The following is a 24070-nucleotide window of genomic DNA, read 5'->3' on the forward strand; positions in this document are numbered from 1 at the left end:
TCAGACTCATTGAAGGGCCCTTTTACAAAGCAGCGGGAAAGCCCAATGCTGGTTTACTGCTCGCTAAAAGGGAAGTACTGCAGGGCTACCGCAGCAGCCTAGCAGTAGTTCCCACCCCCAGGGTGCGCCATTGGTATCATCTTAACCATTTCCAGCGCTACAAAAATATTTTAAATTTTGTAGTGCCAGTGTGTACCCAGCGGTAATCGGGCAGTGCCGTGCACTATCTGGTTACTGCCAGGTTAGCGCGGGAGCCCTTACCGCCACCTCAATGGGTAGTGGTGAGTGCTCCCACCCATAATGGGCACATGACAAGTGCTTCACTTGTCGCATGTCTATTGCTTAAAAAAAACCCTGCGTTTTACTCGCTGTGGTAAAAGGGGGCTTCATCGCTCATCAAAAACATGCAACAATGCCAGAACAGGCCCCCTTTTGCTGCAACTTCGTAAAGTACCCCAAGTGTCACATGTATGATTATCTCCCAGTTGGCAAGAAGTTATGTGTGTGTGCTTAATGCAAAGAGCTCCTAGCTCTCAGAGAATGAGTCCGTTCTCTTGAGGCTAGAGTAGGAGATTTGGAGGAACCAAGGGAGATAGAAAGGTACTTAGAGGAGGCTTATAAGGACATTGAAGAGAAGTCTCACCTCCAGTATGGGAGCTCATGTGCTGCCTTGGAGGAAAGAGGACTCCTAAAAGGAGAGCATAACCCTGTTGAAGTAGGAAGTAATCCAGTAACCAGCACCTATCCACCAGGGGATGCAATATCCTCTCACAGTGAGGATGTGTCTCCAGAAGCTTCTGTCCAGGAGGGAAAGGTTAAGGCAGCTGTTCCAGTCGGTGATTTTATCAGTAGGCATGTAGATAGCTGGGTGGCTGGTGGGCGTGAGGATCGCCTGGTCACTTGCCTGCCTGGTGCGAAGGTGGTGGATCTCATGCGTCACCTAGATAGGATTTTAGATAGTGTTGGGAGGAGCCAGCTGCCTTGGTACATGTGGGTACCAATGACATAGGAAAATGTGGGAAGGAAGTTCTGGAAGCCAAATTTAGGCTCTTAGGTAGAAAGCTGAAATCCAGATCTTCCAGGGTAGCGGTTTTGGAAATTCCATGTTCAGGACCCAAGAGGAAGGCAGAGCTCCAACGTCTCAATGTGTGGTTGAGATGATGGTGCAGGGATGAGGGATTTAGATTTGTTAGGAAATGGGCAACATTCTAGGAAAGGGGGAACCTGTTCCAAAACGATGGACTCCACCTTAACCGGGATGGAACCAGGAAGTGGCGCTAACATTTAAAAAGGAGACAGAGCAGCTTTTAAACTAAAATGAGGTGGAAAGCTGATGGTCACCCAGGAGCGCATGGTTCAGTGTTGAGTATCCCAATAGAGAGGTTTCAATAGTGACGAAAAAAAGTCAGAAGTGTTAAATGGGAGAACAGAGTAAAGGATGCAAACGATCCCCATCAACTTCAAAGCAGCTTGTAGATGCAAGGAAAAAAGACAATTTGAAGTGTCTATATACAAATTCTAGAAGGCTACAAAATAAGAAGGGAGAATTAGAGTATATAGCACAAAACAAAGAGGCAGATATAACAGGTATCTCAGAGACCTGGTGGAAGGAGGATAATCAATAGGACACTGTGTTATCAGGGTACATATTATATGGCAATGATAATGGATCAAATTGAAGGGTTGCGTTAACTCGCGACAGGATTGTGAAAAATTACAGAAGGACCTTACGAGACTGGGAGACTGGGCAGCTAGATGGCAGATGACATTTAATGTGAGCAAATGCAAGGTGATGAATGTGGAAAAAAAGAACCCGAATTATAGCTACGTCATGCAAGGTTCCACGTTAGGAGTTACAGACCAAGAAAGGGATCTGGGTGTCCAGGGCCGTGCCTAGGGTCTCTGGCGCCCCCCTGCAGACTATCAGTTGGCGCCCCCCTGCAGACTATCAGTTGGTGGCGGTGGCGCGCCCCCCCCCCCCCCCGTGAAAATGATCGCTCACCACACTGACAGGAATTGTCAGCAATATTCTTAGAAACAAACTGCTATACATTGCAAAATAAGATAGCAGATGTAAATTCTCAAAGTGGACATATTCCAAACACTAAAATGAAAATAAAATGATTTTTTTCTACCTTTGGTGACTTTCTTTTTCTGATCATGCTGGCCCAGTATCTGATTCTGCTGCTATCTGTCCTCTTAACTCCATTTCCAGGGCTTCCTTTCCATTTATTTCTTTCCTTTCCTCCTTTCGTCTTCATGTCTGGTCCTCAGCTTCTGCCTATTTTCTTCATCCATGTGCAGTTTTTTCTCCTCTCTTCCTTTTCCCTCATTTCATCTCCTTCATCTCTCTTCCCTCCCCTCTATGTCCAGCAATTTCTCCTCTCTCCCTGAGCCCTGCCCTCCCAATCCATGCCCATCCATGCTCCTCTGTCCCCTGCCCCCTCCATTCATCCCTATCCAGCAATTCCCCTCTCTCCCTGAGCCCTGCCCTCCCAATCCATGCCCATCCATGCTCCTCTGTCACCTGCCCCCTCCATTCATCCCTATCCAGCAATTCCCCTCTCTCCCTGAGCCCTGCCCTGCAATCCATATCCATCCATGCCCATCTGTCCCCTCCATTCATCCCTATCCAGCAATTCCCCTCTCTCCCTGAGCCCTGTCCCGCAATCCATATCCATCCATGCCCATCTGTCCCCTCCATTCATCCCTATCCAGCAATTCCCCTCTCTCCCTGAGCTCTGCCCTCCCAATCCATGCCCATCCATGCTCCTCTGTCCCCTGCCCCCTCCATTCATCCCTTTCCAGCAATTCCCCTCTCTCCCTGAGCCCTGCCCTCCCATCCATGCTCCTCTGTCACCCTCCATTAATCCCTATCCAGCAATTCCCCTCTCTCCCTTCCATGACCCCCCCACCTTGCATCCATGCTCCTCTCTCCTCTGTCCTCCCGCTCCCATCATGTCCCAGTTGGCCTGGCCCACCCTCTTCTCCCCTCCCCCTTCGCATCCATGCTCGTCTCTCCCCTGCCCTCCCGCTCCCATTGTTCAACTACTGCCCGCCCTCTTCTCTCCCACCAACATCCCTTTTCTTGTTTTTTCTTTTTAAATTTACCTCCGTGGCGGTCCAGCAGTGCAGCGTCAGTGAAGGAGGCGGCGCTCGCCTCCTGACGTCTCTAGCCTTCCCTTCACTGTGTTCCGCGGAACACAGCGAAGGGAAGGCTAGAGATGTCGGGAGCGCCGCCTCCTTCACTGACGCTGCACTGCTGGACCGCCACGGAGGTAAATTTAAAAAGAAGAAAAAGAAAAGGGATGTTGGGGGGGAGAGAAGAGGGCGGGCAGTAGTTGAACAATGGGAGCGGGAGGGCGAGCAAGGTGAGCATGGTGCGGCGGCGCCCCCCAGAGGGGGGCGCCCCCCTGCCATGCTTAGCTCGCTTACCATGTTGGCACGGCCCTGTGGGTGTCGTCGTCGATAATACACTGAAACCTTCTGCTCAGTGTGCTGCTGCGGCTCGGAAAGCGAATAGAATGTTGGGTATTATTAGGAAAGGTATGGAAAACAGGTGTGAGGATGTTATAATGCTGTTATATCGCTCCGTGGTGCGACCGCACCTTGAGTATTGTGTTCAATTCTGGTCGCCGCATCTCAAGAAAGATATAGTGGAATTGGAAAAGGTGCAGCGAAGGGCGACTAAAATGATAGCGGGGATGGGACGACTTCCCTATGAAGAAAGACTAAGGAGGCTAGGGCTTTTCAGCTTGGAGAAAAGACGGCTGAGGGGAGACATGATAGAGGTATATAAAATAATGAGTGGAGTGGAACAGGTGGATGTGAAGCGTCTGTTCACGCTTTCCAAAAATACTAGGACTAGGGGGCATGCGATGAAACTACAGCGTAGTAAATTTAAAACAAATCGGAGAAAACTTTTCTTCACCCAACGCGTAATTAAACTCTGGAATTCGTTGCCGGAGAACGTGGTGAAGGCGGTTAGCTTGGTAGAGTTTAAAAAGGGGTTAGACAGTTTCCTAAAGTACAAGTCCATAAACCGCTACTAAATGGACTTGGGAAAAATCCACAATTCCAGGAATAACATGTATAGAATGTTTGTACGTTTGGGAAGCTTGCCAGGTGCCCTTGGCCTGGATTGGCTGCTGTCGTGGACAGGATGCTGGGCTCGATGGACCCTTGGTCTTTTCCCAGTGTGGCATTACTTATGTACGTATATATATAGTGAGTTTTACTTACTATCATTTTAGTTGAGTCGCCTTATTTATCAATTCTATATTGAAATTGTCAACTTAGTTCCTTTTATTATTCTATCAATTTTCAATATAGAACTGTGTATTTCAGGATTATTGTTACTGTTGAAATTGCTCATTTTAAATTTCAACCTAGTATTATATGATGTATTATAAGAGTTGATATTTTTAAAAATGTGTACCATTCTACTGATGTTTGTAATGTAAGCCACATTGAACCTGAGCTCTTCCTGGGATAATGTGGGATAAAAATGTAATAAATAGATAAAATAAATAAATAAATATGTTAGAGGGAATTAAGGCAAACAAAATACATGAAACAGAGAGCAGCGTGGAATTCTTGTGGATAGAAATTCCATATATTAAGGGAAAAAATATACCGGTACGCCTGCACTACCATCAAACCAGGACAGGACAGAACAGACAGACAGATGAAGAAATGTTTACAGAAATTAGGAAAGCTGGCAAATTGGGCAACATTATAATAATGGGTGATTTCAACTACCCCAATACTAACTGGATAAATGTTAGATCAGGGAGTGCTAGAGAGGTAAAATTCTTAAATATAATAAATGCCTGCTTCTTGGAGCAACTAGTCCAAGAACCAAAACAAGGCGGAGCTATTTTAGATCTAGTTCTTAGCGGAATTCATGGCATGGTATGAGAGGTAATGGTGTTGGATCCGCTGGGAAACACTGATCACAAGAAGATCAAATGTGAGCTGACATCTGGAGTAAAGTCAACAAGGGGGCCTTTTACTAAGCCACGGTAGCGTTTTTAACTCCTGGTGGAAATCAGCTGGTAGCAAACACTGAGATGCCTATTGAAATATAAAGGGCATCTTGACATTTACCGCCAGCTGATTTTTACCGCAAGCTAAAAATGCTACCACTGCTTAGTAAAAGACCCCCCCCCAAAGAAATCTACTGTTGAAGCATTTAATTTTCGAAAGGGTGACTATGACACAATGAGGAAAATGGTTAAAAAGAAGCTAAAAGGGTTGGCTGCAAAGGTTAGGCCTTTGAAGCAGGCATGAACATTGTTTAAAAATACCATCGTGGAAGTCCAGACCAGATGTATTCTACATATTAACAAAGGTGGAAAGAAGAGCAAATGACAGCTAACATGATTAGAAGGTGAAGTGAAATAGGCTATTACAGCCAAAACAGCATCCCTTCAAAGAATGGAAAAAAAGTATCCAAATGAAAATAAGAAGCAAAACACGTAAGATGCAAAGCATTGATAAAGAAAGTTGAAAGAAAATATGAAGAAAAACTTGCTGCGGAGACAAAAACTCATAGTAACACCTTTTTCAGGTACATCAGAAACAGAAAGCCTGTCAGAGAATCCATGAGACTTGTTAGATTATGAAGGAGCAAAAGGGCACTCAGTGAGATCAAGCCCATAGTGGAGAGATTGAATGAATTCTTTGCTTCGGTCTGGAAGATGTAAGAGCTCTAACTGTACCAGAAATGGTTTTCAAGGGTGATGATGTGGAGGAACTGAAAGAAATCTCTCTGAACCTGGAAGATGTACTGAGACAAATAGAGAAGTTAAAGAGTAATAAATCACCTGGACCGGATGGTATACACCCCAAGTTGGTGCCCTATGAGAAACATGTCTTTGGTATTGGATTTGTTTTACACAAGTCCTAGCGTAGTGGTTGAAGGAGATGCAGGGAAAAGGGGAGCATGGTAGAGAAGGGAAGGCTGGCTTTGAAAATCTGGCTATAGACCAGGAGAAAAGCAATTGATCCCAGGGCCGTGCCGATGCGGTAAGAGGGGTAAGCGCCGCAGGGGGGTGCCCACCTCTGGAGGGCACCGCCGCGGTGCTTACCTTCGGCCCGCGCCGCCGAGGCCTTTAAATCTTTACCTGGTTGCAGCAGCGTCAGTGAAAGCGCTGCCGACGTCTCCCTTCCCTTGCACTCATTGGTTCCCTCAGTGTCCCGCCTTCTTCTGATGTTAGAAGAAGGCGGACACTGAGGGAACCAAGAGCGCGAAGGGAAGGGAGACGTCGGCAGCGCTCCACTTTCACTGACGCTGCTGCGATCGGAAGTAAAAGATTTAAAGGCCCCAGGGCGCGGAGGAAAGAGCAGAGAGGCATGGATGGGAGGGCAGACAGGCATGGATGGGAGGGCAGCAGCAGGGCCCAGGGAGAGGACAAATTGCTGGAAGGGGAGGGGAGAGAGGAGGATTGCTAGCTATGGATGCAGCAGGGAAGGGCAGAGAGGGACAAGGATGGACATGGGGGCCCAGGGAGAGGACAATTTGCTGGAAATGGAGGGGAGGGGAGAGAGGAGGATTGCTGGCTATGGATGGAGGAGGGAAGGACAGAGAGGGACAAGGATGGACATGGGGGCCCAGGGAGAGGACAATTTGCTGGAAATGGAGGGGAGGGGAGAGAGGAGGATTGCTGACTATGGATGGAGGAGGGAAGGGCAGAGTGGGACAAGGATGGACATGGGGGCCCAGGGAGAGGACAAATTGCTGGAAATGGAGGGGAGGGGAGGAGGATTGCTGGCTATGGATGAAGGAGGGAAGGGCAGAGAGGGACAAGGATGGACATGGGGGCCCAGGGAGAGGACAATTTGCTGGAAATGGAGGGGAGGGGAGAGAGGAGGATTGCTGGCTATGGATGAAGGAGGGAAGGGCAGAGAGGGACAAGGATGGACATGGGGCCCAGGGAGAGGACAAATTGCTGGAAATGGAGGGGAGGGGAGAGAGGAGGATTGCTGGCTATGGATGGAGGAGGGAAGGGCAGAGAGGGACAAGGATGGACGTGGATGGGAAGACAGGACCCAGGGAGAGAGAAGAAATTGCTGGAAATGGATATAGAGCAAGAAATGAAGAAGAAAGGAGGAAAGTAAAGAAATAAATGGAAAGGAAGCCCTGGAAATGGAGTTAAGAGGACAGATAGCAGCAGACTCAGATACTGGGCCAGCATGATCGGAAAAAGAAAGTCACCAGACAAGAAAGGTAGAAAAAAATAATTTTATTTTCATTTTAGCGTTTGGAATATGTCCACTTTGCAAAATAAGGTAGCAGATGTAAATTCTCAATGTATAGCAATTTGTTTCTAAGAATATTGCTGACAATTCCTGTCAGTGTAGCAAGTAGTGAGCGATCATTTTCACCGGGGGGGGGGGGGGCCTGATCATTTTCACCGGGGGGGGGGAATGATCATTTTCCACGGGGGGGGGGGGGGGGGGGGAGGCGGGCGCCAACTGATAGTCTGCAGGGGGGCGCCAGAGACCCTAGGCACGGCCCTGATTGATCCTATAGAAGGCTTGAGGCTGACTGCAACTGGTTACTAATAAGTAGGTGCTTCCACAGAAAGAAGAACAACCAAGGGATCCCAGGATTCTTTGATTTTCCACTTCTGAGGTTTGGAGTCTGGGCTCAGTTTGGAAGTCATATACTGAACTGTATGTGGGCAATTCTATATCAACAGCCTATTCTATAAGGGAACTTAGGCATCTATTAACCTTTATAGAATACTAGCTTAACAGTGCCAATGTGTGGTCCATATTGGAAGATTGACTTTTACAATTAAAGGAACTGTGTCTCATTTTTGAAGGCTCTTGGTGCGTTTTATTGTATTTTGTATTCTGTAAGTTGCACACATAAGTAGAAGTCTCACCCATGTCCCATCTATGCTCCGCCCATGTATACAGTCCCTTGCATTTATGCATTATTTAAGTTACGTGAGGCATTAATGAATAGTGTGCAGGTGCCCTGCTGGCATTTTTGTGGGTAAGTGTACACTTACATGTAACTGTTAGCATTCTAAGCATTTATGTGTATAAGGAATGCATACACGCGGGTGTCTAATCTATAGAATTGCCTCTACTTGCCGTTGGACTTGAGATAAAAAAAAATTCATCAGCAAAATCCAACTTTATTTTGATCAGCCAAACCTGACAGGACATTTTGCTTTCTCAGAGTACTTGTAATTGCACATCGAAATGGTGGTGTGAGTTTCAGAAAGCAACATCCTGGAAGAAACCTTCTCCCTTACCCAACACAATCCCAAGGGTATGGGATATGTGATGTCTGCCTCTGCCCCCTCACAGACCATATGTTGAGAGAATAAGGTACCCTAGGGTTACATACATTGGAAGAGAGGATTGTATTGATCATGGCAGATGGCAGGCTGACAACACTGAAAACAAGATTCATTAGAAACTTAACAAGGGAAGCATGCAGAGAAGAACGCTTTCCAGCATATGTCTGTAGACAGGATGTGGGTGTAATGTGGAAGTAGTGCATTTGAAGGGAGGGGGGTATGGGAGTGTAGAAGTATAGATTTATGCGGTGGGGGTGTGAGTACAGAGGAGCACAGGACTGGGGTATGTGGGGGTTGGAGAATGTAGTGAGGATTGAAGGGTGGATGTGTGTGGGTGCTGAATGTGTTGCTGAACTGTATGGAAGACAGTTGTGAAGTAAAGGTAGTTTTGAAGGTGCTTTCGGGCAGCCCTTATTGCCAGCTGCTTCAATTATTTTAATTATTTATTCCACTTATTTTCTCTGCCTGTGTTGCTATGCTTTTACCTGTTATTTTACATTACAAGGACAATAGTTTGTGGACTCCTGATGAAGGCACTTATGCCGAAGTACGGTCCGTGTCGAGTCCGATGTAGATTTTAAACGTCTGCTCCTTGTACATTGTTTGCCAATAAAGAACATATAATACTGGATCACCCAATTTGCTTGTTTGGTCATTCCCACTGTTGTTGCTTTCTATCCTGCTATGGGATAAACCAGGAAAGACTTGAGGGAGATACAAAGGGATGGGGGGCATGTGCACAGGCTCATTCCAGGGCTTCATCTGCATAAGTCAGTAAGGGCTAAAAAGTGGGGCTATATTGCTCAGTGGAAGGACTGGCCCTGGGCTACACTGCTGGAAAGGAGTGAGTGCTTTTGGAATGACTAGTGGTCAATATTCTACACCTCTAACAGTTTCCCATAGAAAGCAAATTTATTTATTAGGTTTTATTAGCCATTGTTTCTGGTTTTCAAATTCCTCCGAGATAGCCACATTTTCTTTCGGTATGCCAAATTTGGTGAATTTCTGCACTCTTTTTAGGAATTTATTGTATTGATAAACAGATATAAATCCCTGTCCAACACTCCAACTGCTTACTTCTTTATGCATACAGAGACAAAACTGAGGCGTAAAATACTGTAGAATTTTTAGAAGGAAAATAATTTGCACCACAATGACAGCATTTAAATGCTAACGTCAACCTGCTAGGGCTTTAAAGGTTATAAATTCTTAAACTGAATATACAAAGGAAACAGTGATCTATATGAACCACTCTAACCCAGTATGAGTTGTATTGTAAAGTTCCACTAAATTAGCACAAATTAGTGTGTAGAAATATACAATCAGTATGGTTTATGGTTTATTAGCTGATATACCGCTTATACCTAAGTATAATAGCTGTGAACCATATACTTCCTGCAGTATTTTCCATTAGTCCTCCTTGTACAGGGAACAAAACCTACTTATCATTTGATTTATTGCTGTCAGTGTCACACGGAGCGCAAATAAAGGCTCTTCTAGAGACAGATAATAATGCACAAGTATGGCATCACAATAAATATCACCACAAAGAGATTACAGGGGCACATGAATTTGGCAGGTTTGGCAAAGAACCTATTAGGGAAGTAAATCACATTTTAAAAAGCAATTTATAAAAAATAAATGCAGTTAGAAATTTATCACTAGCAAGGATTCTTAAAGATAAAGTCACAATACATCTTCCAGCCTCCTACCTAATAAAAGTTGCTTTAAATTCATTGTGCTACAGATCTGTAATATGAGAAAGCAACACTCCACTTGCTTCTTCCTGTTCTCCCCTGATCAACACAATGCATTAAATAAACACTCCCTTCAATAGGAAATTTAGGTCACAGCTTTATTAACAAAGTTAACTTTTCTTAATCCCACCTGAGCCAAGTGCCTATAGATGTGATGTATCGCCCACATTGTTGTAATTATTCCTATAAAAAAAAGGAAACATTAGTTTTAGCCAAATCCCAAGTCTTTAATATATGTGATGACTGACTATCTATCCACTCTGCCCTTAGGCTAGCTTACTGCATACCCTGCAACTTAGTCTAGTTCCTCATATTTTATTCTGCACATATAATTTGCCTTCAGTTTGTACTGTTTATATATACAGTATCTCAGCTGCACTTACCCTCCCATGGCTACCTATTAAGATGCTTCATTGTATTGCATTGAACAAACAGCACTGGCATCATATTTATGTTATCTGAATGTTCTAATGTATGCCTATTAAGATTTTTATTTTATTTTCCCACTCATGGCAGGCTCAATGTGGCTTACATATTATATACAGGTACTTATTTGTACCTGGGGCAATGGAGGGTTAAGTGACTTGCCCAGAGTCACAAGGAGCTGCCTTTGCCTGCAGTGGGAATCGAACCCAATTCCCCAGGACCAAAGTCCACCACTCTAACCACTAGGCCAAAGATGTTTCATTTGTATTGTGCCGACATCGTGAGTACCATATCTGTGTTATAGGAATGTCCTTCCATGATGCCTATTATGGTATCATTCATATTCTGACGACATTTATCACATTTCTGTTATGGGATTGTTTTACTGTGCTGTTAAGTGTATATATTTCTGATACTTTATCAAGCTAGTCCTATGATTAATATTCAATTTGCCATCTCCAGGTTTACTTCATTGATTGTACTTATGCTTATATTTGATCACTTTACTTTGGTTTAAACTGTCGACAAAATTTCAAGCTGTACCTGCTATATACAGCCTTGGGTGAATCTCTTCATAAAATGGTTTAATAATTCCAACACATAAATAAATAAAAGTACTGAATACACCTGCCTCCTACATGTGAGACCCAAAGTCTAGTTTCCCTATTTACTTTCCTGAGATTTCAATTCCGCAATTTCAACTTTTCCCACGTGGTGATGAGGATTAATCTTAGACTATCAGGGGGAATATTTGATGAAGAGGGGATTGATCCCCGTTTGACATTTTAAACTGGGGACTGCCAGTCTGTCAGTACAATTTTTTCTTTTTTAAATGAGTGAGAAAAAGGAGAGATGTTTGTGTTTGATGATGCTGTTGGTGGGGTATTGACTCCTTGTCTTTGCTTATACATGGCCAATGGGAAGAAGGAAGAGCATGTGGCTGGGTGTGTGAATGAGTGCGTTTTAGGTAGCCAGTTTTAGTCAAGGCTGAAATCTAGCTAGGCAAAATTTGGCCGGCTAAATTAGACGCTGATCCTGGCTAAAAATCAGTAGACATGTTGCTGTAATATCAACAATAGCTTGCTTGTTCCGAAATGAAACATAGCTAGCAGTATTTTTGTTGGACTAAAAAGGTAACAAATAATATTCTTGATGAGCCCATGCAGATCTTGCACAATCCAGATATGCCAAGGTAGCAATGTTTCAAAACAGACTAAGCGCCCCGTTTATTAAGCCGCGCTAAACTGTGGGCGCCTAAACAGTTAGCACGCGTAATTTTGTGCAGCGCTAAAAAATGCTAGCGCACCTTAGTAAACAGGGCCCTAAATTTTTTAAAATTAGCTCATTTGGGATTTCTTGTTTCATCGTTCTAGTCTCCTGAAGTGCTCTTGTATGTGAAAGAGACTTCCCCTCCCATACATGAGGGAAAAGTTGACCAGTACCTGAATATAATGAGCTTTACAAATAACATTATTTCTATCTGTAAATTGAGATACACAGAAAAAACAGTTGATCTTTACTTTTAACTTTTATATCTGATTTTGCAAATTGGGATAATGGCAGTGTAATATATAGAGGCGTCCTTGCTTTTGGGGGTACAGGCTGACAGCTTCTGTTCAAAGTTGTACCAGACATAGCTCTTTTGCAGACCTACAGATGGAGACTCCAGGATTCACATAGAAGCTGCTGTGTCCTTTCCCCTCCTTTCTGAGGTGAATCTGCACATTTTGAGAGATGTGCTCTAGATGAAAGGCAAAATAAGAAGGTATCCTAGGCAACGGGATGTGTTCTAGTCAATGGCGAGAGAGAAAACATGGGGAAGAGGAAACTGAGTGGTAAGGAAAATGTACACTGAGTGTATGAGAGCTCACAAAAAATATAACAAATTCAAAAATTTAATGACAAGGTACACTTATATGCACTCACAAGATGTGAGACAACTATTTGATGATCCCTGTGCGGGTGATTGAAGTTATTTTTTTGGTTAAATTTTTTGCTGCAGGTTATTTATAGATGTATTAGAATAATCTGTTATTGTAAAATGTATTGGGGTTATATTCAGCCAGCAGTGGTCAGTGTTTTTCCGTTGCCAAAATTATGCCTGAATATTCAATGTTGGACTATGTATAGGTACCAGCATTAAATAACTGAGTATGTGTGGATGACTGGCATGTAACTGGATAAGTGCCAGTATTCGGCTCGTAACTGGATAAGTTAAACCGGACAAATACAGGATTGCTATTTATTGTATATACTCAACTAAAATTTGAGCCATGGATAAGTCGAGGGCAGTTTTGCAGCTAAAAATAAACAAAAATGCTGTGACCCTAGCATAAGTCAAGGTTCCCCTCCCTCACCTGGGCCAGCATCTCTCTCTCTCTCCCTCCCTCCCTCCTTCTTTTGGGGTCTCAAATTGCTGCCTCCCTGTCCGTATCAGCATTTCAACTCCCCCCTCCCCATGTACCTTCTACAGTATCTTCTTTAGAACAAAGTTGTGCAGCGATCCTCCTAGGCTGCTGGCTTCCTGCCCTGGAGCACTCTCTCTGGTCCATCCTGCCCCCTCTGACTCAACTTCCTGTTTGGTGGGACAAATCAGAGAGTGCTCCAGGGCTGAAAGCAGGCATCAGGCAGCTTAGGAGGATCACTGTACTGCCGATGCTCAAAAGAAAACACTTTAGAAGGTACAAGGTGAGAGGAGGTGGAGGTTTGAAACGCTGAACCCCTGGGCTGGCGGGAACGAGATTGTGCTGCCTTTGGGGTTGGGGGTGTTTAATATTTTTGGCTTCATAGATAAGATGTCCCTGGATCTATATGGAAATATAACAGCTTTCTAAAGTAGCTATTTACAAATACTGGTCATTTACACATGTAAATATTGCTATTTATATGCTACAGAAGCTTTCATAATGGTCTCCAGTATGTTCTGACTGAAATATTTGTGAGAATGACGTGTTTCATTGATGATGGTTCATTAACTATGGGTGGACAACTGGAAAATTATAATTTTGATTAACTGCTTATGTCGTTTATGAGAATTTGTTTTATTTGTGTTTTCATGGCCATTTTGTCATTATAGGAGAAATGTTGTTACAAGCACCCTTTTTGCACACAGTGGACCAGATTCAGTAAATGGCACTCAAATGTAGACACTGGGAATAATCTGCTCTGAGTGGTCTATGTAGAATAGTGCTTACAGCGGATTCCCGTGCCCAACCTTGGGCACAAGGACTTATACCAATTAAATCTGGTGTAACTCTTGGCGCAAATGTTGGGTATATAACTCCGGTATTCTTTAACACTGTGTCTAAATATTTGGAATGCCCCCCAACTCATTCATGCACCTCCAATGGATACGCCTTCTTTCGGGTTGCATGTGAGACACTTTGGGCATAGTGCATAGGCAGAAGCATGCATAAATCCAAATTAGTGCCAATTAATGTCAATAATTAGTTGTTAGCACCCAATTGAATAATTACTTTGTGTATGGATCAGGACTTTGCACCTAACTTTGATCTATATAGAATCCAGAAGAGTGTGTGTGTTCTCTTTGCAAATAGAGCTCATTATTATTGGCAAATGAAAAACTACAAAATGTTTTTTTTCTGCTTGTTTTTGTTTGTTAATGACATGCGACGAAATGGTATATGTCGTTGACATTTCTCACATTGTTACAAATGATAGCCTATCCCTGTCACTGCAAAGAACTCTGAAAAGAAGCTCCTAACTCAACAAAAAAATCTCATCAACTGTCTGATTGGCCTCTGTACTAGGATTCCTGTTAATGGAACATCTCTTGTATTTTCCCCAACAATATCTTTTTTTCTTAGGTGTACAGCCTCACATGGATTTAATTCATCCTTATTTTATGCTTTGCTACCAGTTGCTAATTTATAATAAAATAAAACCAAGCTATATCCCGAAAGGACTAGCAATTTGTCTCCTGAACTATCTCCCATGACTGATAAAATATCTGATCACTGTTATAGGTTAAACAGAGAAAACAAAAATTAACAAAATGCCCAGCTAGAAGGCAATCGTGTGATAGAATTGTGTCGAGAGATGAAAAATCCTAGTGGAGCGATGCTCGAGTCTGAATGAATTACATCGCTTAATTAGGAGCCTATCAATAAACATTTTAACTTCCAAGGTTCCGACACACAAAGGCAGCAGATCAATAAGTGCAATAGTAAGTGGATGAAAGTTCAGTTCCTTGCTGAAATAGTCTGCTAAAAAATATATCAAGAGGATTCAAAGCACTTTCTACCTTTACAAATGAAAGACAGGCAGTTTCTGTAACAGAACATTTGATACTGCTTCACTGAACCTGGGAGGCACATTTTGTTTTAAACTTCATCTGTGAAGAAAGGTAATACGCTTTTAATCATGCAGATTTATCGGAGTGATAATAGACACAAAGATACAACTATACGCCTTTAATTAAGAAACATAAGCAGTATGGTTTTGTGCTCCTAGAAGACAGCATTTGAAATCTTATTATTTAAAATGCATACTTATCACAAGAGCCTGGAGTGCTGAAAAGAATCTGATTTCTTTTCCAGAGGGTTCCTACATTTAACTCATTAGGACACAAAATTCCTATGAGGGACCCAGCATGACTATGTACTCCTCCCTTTTCAGTATTGTCTTCTGATGAATGCTAAGATCAGAGACCAAAACAAAAATGAGAAAAGAGCTTGGAGGATTGTGGAAACTTTCAAAATGAGGAACTAAGAAAAGTTCTTAAGGGTGCCAAATGCTTAAAAGGGTAATTCTATAAACTAGTGCCTCAGTCTAAGTACCCCAATGCTTTGTGCTTAGTGCCAGGATTCTGTTATAGAATGCTAAGATAAGATCAGCATTGGTATACCCATGTGCGGACGTGCCCCCTTATGCCATGTCATAAATATGTATAGCCTAGAGGAAAGAAAGGACAGGGGAGATATGATACGGGCATTTAAATACTTGAAAGGTATTAATATAGAAACAAATCTCTTCCAGAGAAGGGAAAATGGTAAAACTAGAGGACATGAGCTGAGGTTGCAGAGTGGTAGACTTAGGAGTAATGTCAGGAAATTCTTTTTCATGGAGAGGGTGGTTGATGCCTGGAATGCCCTCCTGAGGGAGGTGGTAGAGACAAAACAGTGATGGAATTCAAAAAGGTGTGGGATGAACACAGAGGAACCTTCTTCAGAAAATAGACAGTAGAAAACAGAAATTAAAAAAACAAACAAACCCTTAAATGGCTAAAGGGGGTGTATGTGTGAGTGACACTTGGATGGCTACTCTAGCTGTGAAGAACTAAGGCCGGTGCCAGGCAGACCTTGTAGGTCTGTGTCTATATATGGCAATCCAGTTTAGGATAGGCTGGAAAGGGCTTCAAGGGCAACATCAATAGCTGGAACCAAGGACAGTGCTGGGCAGACTTTTACGGTCTGGGTGCCGCAAATGACACAACGGATTTGGATAGGCTGGAGTGAGCTTTAATGGCAATGCCAGTAGGTGGAACATAAGGACAGAGCCGGACAGACTTCGGTGGTTTATGTCCCAGAAATGCCAAAGAAAGACTCATTTATTGTTGATTTAAACATGAATTGATAATCAGTGTGACTGCTGGGCAGACTGGATGGACCATTCAGGCCTTTATCTGCTGTCATTTACTATGTTACTATGTCAACGGTGGGCATAAGTTGGCAGGCCTAGGTGTGCCAAGTGATATGTAGTTTATAGTATTCTAGAAACTATGGGCGTAACATGGTTCACCCATCAATGGAGTAACTAGAAGGCAATTTTTGGGTGGGCCAACAAGTTGGATGAGTGGGCACTAGAAAACTATATGCCACCTGATGCACCCATGCCCTGCCCCTATCTCTACCGCAGACTGACCCCACTCCCAATAATTTCAACGGGGGTAGCAGTGCTGGCTTAAGTGGCTGCAGGCCACATTGAGAGCTAGGGGAAATACAAGAGGGTGCACTCTTCATCCTCCACTGAACCAGGGTCCTCTAGCACACATAGGCTTCCCCTAAATATTACAGTAGGGCCCTAAAATATCAATACATATATCAAGAAAACTGAACAAGCCAAATTACTAAAGAATTCTACATAGAAAATTCATGCTAACAGAATACTTTGGTCACACACACAGAACACAAATGCCAAATACAGAAAAAGTGACCACAAACCATAAACAAATTAAAATGAAATCCCAAGAGGCTAGAACTTGCATGAAGCACAGCACCACAGAAATACAAAGAGATGCATTTCTCCTACACTGTGCAAAATATAATGATAACACAAGCCAAAGATGGTGTTGGGGGGGGGGGGTACAACTAGGGCAACTGCCCTTGGACCCCTAGCTAGGGAGAACCTAGAAAGATCAACCGGAAACTGGTGCCTGCTAGTAAGCCTGTTAGTAAGCTTTGAAGTCCCCACCAAGATTTCTGCCTTGGGCCCCAGTCATATCTATCACCAGCACTGGCAGGATGTACATTTCAAATCTGACATATTCTAATCACAAAATAAAAAAATTAATTAATTTTTTCTGTATTTTGTTGTCTGGTCACTTTATTTTTCAAATTATGTTGGCCACAGGCTCTGATGTCTACTTCTCTCTGTCTTCTCTTAACTCACTCACCAAGGTCTCCTGTCCATTTGACATTTCAACTCTCTCCATGTCCATTATCCATCTTCTTCCATTTCTGTACCTCTATCTTCCTCCATGTTCAGTATCTCCATTTCTCTGTGTCCCTATATTTCTCTGTCCAACTTCTCCTCTTTCTTCCTCCCCATGCCAATATATCTCTCTCCTCTCTGACCCTACCCCATCTAGCTTCTCTCCCTCTCACTCCTCCCCCTGTCTAGCATCTGGTTTGCTTGCTTAATTGACTGCCCGCCCACCCTCTGTAGGTTCAGTATTTGATCCCCTTTTCCTTCATCTCCTTGGCCTGGCATCTGTTTCCCTTCCCTCCCCCCTTGTGCTGCTCCTCCCTCATCCTCTTCCTCCACAAGTACAGCAGCTCTCTCCCTTCCATCCAGATCCCCTCCTCCTCTTCCTTCCACGCCGAGCAGCTCTATCCCTTCCCTCCAGCCCCCTCCTCCTCTCCCTTCCCTCTAGCCCCCTTCCTCCTACAAGTCCAGCAGTACTGTTCCTTCCCTCCAGTCCCCCTCTCCCTTCCAGCCCCCTCCTCCCCCCAACAAATCCAGCACCTCTTTGCCTTCCCCTGATCCAGCCACCCCCAATTTAACATCCCTTGCTGCCTTTCCTCCTGCAGTTCCAGGTCTGGGTCCAGCCATCCAGGATTGTTGTCTCTTTCTACTTCTCCCCGCCGCTGCCGCAGTGCCTTGCAGCTTTCATTTTCAGGCCGTTGCTGGTGACGATTCACACAGGCGTTTCCCTCTGCTGCATTTCTGACAATCACATAAACAGGAAGTTGCATGAGAGATGGCCGGATGCCACAAAGGGAAATGCCTGTGTGTATCACTGCCAGTGACGGCCCGAAAATTAAAGCTGCAGCAGGCATTGCAGCAGCAGTGGGGTGGAGCTGGAAGAGGCAACAATCCCAAACGGCTGGACCCCGGACCTGCCGGAGAGAAGCCAGCGAGGGATGTTAGATTGGGGGTAGTTAGGGCGGGCCTCGGGCAAACGTGGATGGGCCTGGGCCCACCTATGACTATGCCTCTGCCACCCATGCTCCATCTACATGAATGCCCTTTGCAGTCAGGTGCTATGACACTTAAGCACTACTTTATAGAACAGTGCCTAGTGCACATAGGTGCCTATCAATTTCAAGGCAACTTTGATGCCACTTTATAGAATTGCTCTCATGGAGGGGCATAATCGAACGGGGATGACTATCTCTAAGGACGCCCATCTCTGAGGACGTCCCTGCAAATGGGCGGGGCATCCTGTATTATCAAAACAAGATGGGCGTTCATCTTTCATTTCGATAATACGGCAGGGACGCCCAAATCTCAACATTTAGGTTGACCTTTGAGATGGTCGACCTTAGAGATGGGTGACCTTGTTTTTTCGCCGATAATGGAAACCGAGAATGCCCATCTCAAAAACGACCAAATCCAAGACATTTGGGCATGGGAGGAGCCAGCATTCATAATGCACTGGTCCCCCTCACATGCCAGGACACCAACCGGGCACCCTAGGGGGCACTGCAGTGGACTTCACAAATTGCTCCCAGGTGCATAGCTCCTTTACCTTCGGTGCTGAGCCCCCCCCAAAACCCACTCCCCACAACTGTACACCACTACCATAGCCCTTAGGGATGAAGGGGGGCACCTACATGTGGGTACAGTGGGTTTCGGGTGGGTTTTGGAGGGCTCACATTTGATACCACAAGTGTAACAGGTGGGGGGATGGGCCTGGGTCCACCTGCCCTAAGTGCACTGCACTCACTAAAAACTGCTCCAGGGACCTGCATACTGCTGTGATGGAGCTGGGTATGACATTTGAGGCTGGCAAAAAATGTTTTAAAATTTTTTTGGGGTGGAAGGAGGTTGGTGACCACTGGGGGAGTAAGGGGAGGTCGTCCCCGATTCCCTCTGGTGGTCATCTGCTCAATTCGGGCACCTTTTCAAGGCTTGGTCATGAAAAAAAAAGGGACCAAGTAAAGTCAGCCAAATGCTTGTCAGGGACGCCCTTCTTTTTTCCATTATTGGCCGAGGATGCCCATCTCTTAACCATGCTCCCGTCCCACCTTCGCTATGCTGCCGACACACCCCCATGAACTTTGGTCGTCCCCGCGATGGAAAGCAGTTGAGGACATCCAAAATCAGCCTTCGGTTATGCCGATTTGGGCGACCCTGAGAGAAGGACGCCCATCTCCCGATTTGTGTCGAAAGATGGGCGCCCTTCTCTTTCGAATATGCCCCTGATAGTCTTAAAAAACATGGCAAACCTGGACTCCTGCAGCCTGTAAAATGTTTTATTAGATCGGGTCCAAGCCGAAATGGAAAGGAACACTAGCACGGTGTTTGGACCTAACCTCTGACTGTGTTCACCTGAAGTGCTATTTGCCTCTCTTGTCTTTCTCTGCCATACATTTTATTAGATCCATTCATTATTATTTTTATTGGTATGACACTATCATGAAAGTGAAGAAGAAATATGTTGTATGTGTGCTTTCAGGATCTTTCATGTCCCTTCATCAGATAACTGCAACATATATTTGAACTTCTCATGTTGGTCTGATATAAGATAGAACAGACTATGATGATTCCTGTTTTCTCCAGGACCAGTACAGATGTTGGAACTCTGCTACATTACAGAGCTGAAATGGTGGTTTCTTTTTCTGTTCTATTAATCCCTAAAATAAATCTTGCTAAATCCTTTTATATTGAACTATATCTGGGGTATATTAGACCTCATTGTAAAGGATAGTGGCACTGGAATGAATCCATAATCTTACCTAAGCACACAAAAAAACACATCTAAGTAATTATAGAAAAACTACTACTTACACATGTATCGTTTTGAAGGTGGTGTGTCTTGGACATAGCTTGGGCAAGCCTGACAGTATGCAGATGTAGCAGGCTGCCAAAATGGGTCTTTTTATGCAGCTGCAGGAAGAACATTCTTGGCTCCTGCTCCAGAAAGGTCCAATCAAATCTGAACAGGAGTGTATTCCAGGAACATTACCCAACAGCACTGAGGTGTTAACTTCTGGAGGGAAGTACTGAGTTCATGGAGGAGCCTTGTTTAATCAGCAACAAAGTAGAAGGGGAGACTACGCAAAAAGCTATAAAGATGATGAGGGAATCAATAAAATGTAGCTGGAAAGCAATAAGAACAAATGTTCACAGTCTAAGCAAGCCCTGATGTTAAGAGGCAGACTTAGATATTGTTGCTACCAGACCAGGCTACCTATAATCTTTTTAGGAAGGATAGAAATGACAAAAGGTATTTCTGAATGTGAAAAACAATATTAAAGCAGCTGAAATGCAGGGGGTCTGGGGGAAAGAAGGAAGTGATATAACATTGGAAAGTGAAGATGGAACCTCTATCCATAGGAGGGTCATCTACAGATCTCCAACACAATTGGAGAAGATGAACAAAGATCTGGTCATTCATATTCAAAAGTTGGGAAAGAAAGGGGAGGTCCTGTTACTGGGGGATTTCAACCTGCCAGATGGATTAGAAGTCCCATCTGCAAAATCATACAGAAGGAGAGAGATTGTGGATGCTTTTCAAAGTGCTCTGTTCAGACAAATGGTGACAGAACCCATGAGGGAAGGGGCAATGCTAGATCTAGTACTCACAAATGAAGAAAGTGCATCTAAGATCTGGGTGGGTGCCCACCTGGAGAGTAGTAAGTATTACACAATATGGTTTGATATAAGAGCTAGAGCAGAGTGCAGAAACACACAACTCAAAGGCCTGGATGTCAAGCATGCTGACTTTAATAAAATGGGGGAGTACCTGAAGGGAAAGCTGATGGGAAGCGAGGACATAAGAGAAGTGGAAAGACAGTGGACAAAACTGAATGGAGCTATAAAAATGACCTCCGATCTTTATGAAAGGAAAACAAATGAAAGCAAGAAGAAAAGGAAACTTATATAGTTCTCCAAACAAGTGACTGAATAAATAAAGGCAGAAAAGTGGTGTTTGTGAAATATAGAAGAACGCAAGAAGAGAAACACAGAAAAGAATATGGGATAAAACTCAAAGAAGCAAAGAGAGAAATATGGCTAGCAAAAGCACAGGCAGAAGAAAAACTGACTAGAGATGTACAGAGAGGTGACAAGAGTTTTTTCAGGTATATTGGAAAAAGGAGGAAAGCTGAAAATGGAATTGTAAGATTAAAAGATGCCAAGAACCACTATGTAGAAAATAATGAGGAAAAAGCATATATGCTAAATAAATACTTCTGTTCTGCATTTCCCCAAGAAAATTCTGGAGAAGTACCTTGGTTGGCTGACAAAGGTATTGCAATCCCCCCTGGTGGTGGAGAAATGTAATTATACCTAATACAATATCATTAAAAATGTTACAGTGTGAGTGGTGTTAATGTTTCCCCATTAAAACCCAACACCAGCCCCAGGGAAATGTTACATTAAAAATATTGTTATAATATTAATGATTAGATTTTAAGGGGTCCTTTTACTAAGGTGCACCAAAAAATGGGCTGCGCTAGTGTAGGTGCATGTTTTGGGAACGCACAGATACATTTCTCAGCGTGCCTGTAAAAAGGCCTTTTAAAATTTTTGCCAAAAATGGACATGCGGCAAAATTAAAACTGCGTGCGTCTATTTTGGGCTTGAAACCTTACCGCCAGCCATTGACTCAGTGGTAAGATCTCACGCGCTGACTGTGCGGTAATCATCTACATGCATAAAATGATGATTACCGTCTGGTTTCTGCTGCGCACCATAAAATACAAATTATTTTCCGGCGCACGTAGTGGACGTGTGTAAAAAATGAAATTACTGCAAGGGCCACATGGTAGATGGGCAGTAACTCAAAATTGACGCATGTTGGGCACACGTAGGCACCTATGCGGCTTAGTAAAAGGGCCCCTAAAGTTGTTATTAAGTTTCTGGAATCAATAGTATGTCAACACTATACAATTTTATAATTTAATATCAACTTACATATTACAAAACTGGTCATTTTAATAAAAAAAAACCACAGCTTCGTGCATCCCTTCACAGAACTTTGCACTTAGTTCTACACAACACCAAGACCTTGGATTCACCTTGGAAAGATCAATACTCAGAAAATTTTCTGTGTTAGTAGCAGAGAAACTTTATACTCAGATTTACTTGTATTAATTTAGTCAATTGTTAGAAACTTTCGGTCTGATATTCAAAGTGATTTAGGCAGGCAGGAGAGGATCCAGAGACTGCTTAAAGTTCCTGACTGCCCAACTTTTGATATTCAGCAACACTAAAATGGGCAGGTCAGAGGCTGTACAGGGGTAGCATTGGTCATAGTAGTCATTTTCTTCATGCAGCTGCAAGAGGCAGGAGAAAGTGGGCTTTGCTCCTGCCCTCACTGGACCACCAGGGAACTGAGGTAGGCCTGGGGGGGGGGGGGGCTATCTAGACTGGGTGTTAGGGGGGCCTTCCAGGGGGAGGGGGTTCTGACTGTTATGGGCTGGGGAAGAGAAGGAGGAGGATCAGATAGCTCCAAGAAACTTTTAAATAGTTATGTGGGCCCCAGTCAATACTCAGCTGGTGCCTACATAACTGTCTTATTTGGACCTCGGCTGAATGTTGGCTGAGACATGCATAAGCTCTGGTAACTGGCAGCAGGACAATAAGCCTCAGATATTTAGTGCAAAGGCCCAGGCATGGCCTGACACTGAATATCTGAGGCAAATTTAGCCAGCTACTGTCAGCATTTATAAAAATGCTGACTGCCACTGGCTTAATATTACACCCGTTAAATTTTCTTTTACCCTATTGTTTTACAAATTTCTTAGATTCTATAGGTACAAAGTCCTTAACCAGGTATTACTTTTTTTTCACCTCTATCCTCTCTTTTTCTATTCTCTTTATTTCTCTATTTTCCTCTCTATATGTCTGTCTTTGTCTCTGTCTTTATCTGTACCTTCTCTGTTTCAATATACACACTTAAATTTCTTCAAGAACAGTCTCTTTCTTTACATTTTTCTTCCCAGGTCTCTTCCTTTTAGTGCAACCTCTTTCTTCAAGTTTCTATTTGTCTATGTATCCAAAGTGAAAAAAAAAGATAGTTGTTTTCCCCTTACTATTCCACCCTTCTTTTTTAAGAGGCTATTTTAATAATTGGCTCTTATTCTAGCTGCTAATTTTCTTTTGACACCACTAAAGACAGACACACTGAATGTACTTTCTATAACAATTTCAAGGGCTGCAGACTCTATTTCCAAACTTCTAATTCCACAGCTGACTCAGAACACCTCTCTAATGAGTCCTTTTACTAAAATGCAAAAAAATCTGGGCTTATTATGCTTTAATGTGGGACTTTCCACGTGTTAAACACGGATTTTCCATGGCAGTACTTACGGCTTTTTAAACAATTGCTTTTTTTTTTTTTAGGCCCTGCACAAATATTTTCCATTAATGAGTCATGAATATATGGAACTTGGAAATGCTCCTGCCTTAAGTCCATGTTATCTAGTTAGTGTGCACTAATCAGAATGCGCTAGCTGAATTAGGTTTTTATACCCATTTGCCACTCATGGTATGTTCCCTTCTGAAAAAATTTACAAACAAAAAAAATCCCACATGATTAGCGTGTATTAACAGGGAAATTACCACAAAATACTTTAATATGTTTGTGGTAAGCCGTTTATAGTGCACTGTATGTTAGGGCTTAATGCCCTTTAGTAAAAGGGCTCCAAAACAAAACTCTTGGTCTTACAGGTTTAATTATATTGATATTAGAATCTCTAAGACAAGCGTATGCTTTCACCTTCAACATTGCTTTAAAATGTTACTGTCTTTAAGGCTAAACTGCTCTACTGCTATTCTAAACTGTTATAAATTACAATGGCTCATAAAGGAATTCAAATGACTCTTATTAAAGATACACATTCAATTCCTGCCAAGGTAATACTTTTGTTAAGC

The 24070-nt window shown here is 43.3% G+C and overlaps 1 protein-coding gene and 1 long non-coding RNA gene across 3 annotated transcripts in view; one reads left to right on the plus strand and one right to left on the minus strand.

Annotated features, from left to right (window-relative positions):
- SLC9A9 (solute carrier family 9 member A9) overlaps window positions 1–24070 on the minus strand; it is a 514180-nt gene that overhangs the window by 22856 nt on the left and 467254 nt on the right. The window lies entirely within an intron of this gene.
- On the plus strand, window positions 1601–23812 carry LOC115478586. The gene is made up of 3 exons (XR_003943548.1): window positions 1601–1682; window positions 19039–19043; window positions 23799–23812. It is a non-coding gene; the product is annotated as an uncharacterized LOC115478586 (long non-coding RNA).

The sequence above is a fragment of the Microcaecilia unicolor genome, chromosome 10 (genome assembly GCF_901765095.1).
Source record: "Microcaecilia unicolor chromosome 10, aMicUni1.1, whole genome shotgun sequence".
Taxonomy (NCBI): domain Eukaryota; kingdom Metazoa; phylum Chordata; class Amphibia; order Gymnophiona; family Siphonopidae; genus Microcaecilia; species Microcaecilia unicolor.